Below are 2,500 nucleotides of genomic sequence, written 5' to 3'. Positions count from 1 at the left end.
CCTCTCCCTCCTCTCCCCTCTCCCTCTACTCCCCTCTCCCCCTTTCCCCTCTCCCTCCCTTCCCCTCTCCCTCCTCTCCCCTCTCCCTCCTCTCCCCTCTCCCTCCTCTCCCCTCTCCCTCCTCTCCCCTCCTCCACTTTCCCCTCTCTCTCCTCTCCCCTCTCCCTCCTCTCCCCTCTCCAAATATTGGTGCCCAAGCAATGAATGAGAAAGACGTCCTCGCCTATTGCTTGTTAGTGACCTGTCATCAGCTGTTTTCATTTTCTTGAAACACACGCAGTAGAGGATCATAGAGAGAGAGGGGAAGAGGGGAAAGGAAAGAGGGGGAGCTTTACAAAAAAAAAAAAAAATGAATAAAGAATAAAAACAAAGATAAAAAGGTGAAAGAGAACGTATATATGAATAAGATAAATGGAAAGATGAAAGAGAAAGTATATATGAATAAGATAAATGGAAAGATGAAAGAGAAAGTATATATATAAATGAAATCAAAAGATGAAATAAAAACCGTTGTGGATAAATGGCATGGTTATAACGGCATTAATAATATTTAAATAATGAATGTATTGATGATGATGATAACGGTGATAGTAATGATCATGAGGATGTCGACAATATTAATGATAATAATATTTACAATAGTGACAATGATAATGATAATAATAATAATAATAATAATAATAACGTTGATAAAAGTAATAGCACAACAATAATAAAGATAAAGATGATGACAATAATAAAGATAATAATAATGATCATGATGATGATATTAATGATGATGATGTTAGTAATGATAATAATAATAATAATAATAATAATAATAATAATAATAATAATGATAATAATGATAATAATAATAATCATAATAATAATAATAATAATAACAATGATAATGCTAACAATAAAAATAATGATAATGATAATGTCGGTAATAATAATAATAATAATAATAATAATAATAATAATAATAACAATAATAATGATCATGATGATGATATTAATGATGATGATGTTAGTAATGATAATGATAATAATAATAATAATAATAATTATAATAATGATAATATTAATAATCATAATAATAATAATAATAATAATAATAACAATGCTAATGCTAACAATAAAAATAATGATAATGATAATGTCGGTAATAATAATAATAATAATAATAATAATAATAATAACAATAACAATAATAATAATGATAATAACTGTGATAACGATAATGATAATAATGATTATAAAGATAATCATGATGCTAATACCAATAATAATGAAAATGATAATAACTATGACTGATGATGATAAATAAAAAGAACGATCATTTGGTATCATAAAATTGAGAACGATATAATTAATAATAACCTTACTGATACTTAACATCTGATACAGTTCATAGTAACAATAAAAAATGATAATAATATTAGTAATCATAATGATGATAATAATAATAATAATAGTAATAATAATAATAGTAATAATAATAATAAGAAGAAGAAGAAGAAGAAGAAGAATGATGATGATGATAATAATAATAATAATAATAATAATAATAATAACAAGGGGATGTTAATAGTGTAGTAGTAATAATAATAATAATAATAATAATAATAATAATAATAATAATAACACTAATGATAACAATCCCCAGCCAATAACAAACATCACAACAACAACAACAACAACACAAGCAACACCCACAACACCCATACGAGACAAAAAAAAAAAAACATTATGAAAATAACGAGAAGCAAAGAATGCGTCGGAGGCAATTAAAAACATTTCCCGAATTCCGTCTGTCCGTCTTTCCTAACGCGGTGTCTTCGTCCGGCCATTTTTCCTTATGAATTTTCTTCGTTGAGTGAGATGTAACCTTGAGCATTCCACCATGTCTTGTGAGGAAATGGGTGAGGGAGAGGTGGAATGAGCGGGTTGGAGAGAGGGACGTTGGCAACGCTGGTTTTTAGTGTGGTGCTTGCTCGATAGATGGAGTGGTTGGTGGGTAGATAAATAGATGGGTGTGTGTTATTATTATTGGCATTGTTGTTATTATTAATGTTATTATTATTATTGCCAGAATTATTGTCATCATCGCTATCATTATTATCATTATTATTACTAATGTTATTATTATTATTATCATTATTATTATTATTATTATTATTATTATTATTATCTTTCTTATCATACATATTACCACTAATATCATTATATCAATGATTATAGTATTATTATGATTATTATTATTACCATTACCATTCTCGTTCTCATTATTATTATTGTTGCTATTATTATTATCATTATTATCATTATTATTATTATTATTATTATTATTATTATTATTATTATTATTATTGTTATTATCATTATCATTATCATTATTATTACTATTATTATGATTATTATCATTATTATTATTGTTATTATTATTATCATAATTACTATTATTATCATTATCATCATCTTTATTATCATCACAATTGTTATAATTATTATCATT

The sequence above is a fragment of the Penaeus chinensis genome, chromosome 16 (genome assembly GCF_019202785.1).
Source record: "Penaeus chinensis breed Huanghai No. 1 chromosome 16, ASM1920278v2, whole genome shotgun sequence".
Taxonomy (NCBI): Eukaryota; Metazoa; Arthropoda; class Malacostraca; order Decapoda; family Penaeidae; genus Penaeus; species Penaeus chinensis.
Note: the sequence above shows the minus strand (reverse complement) of the source record.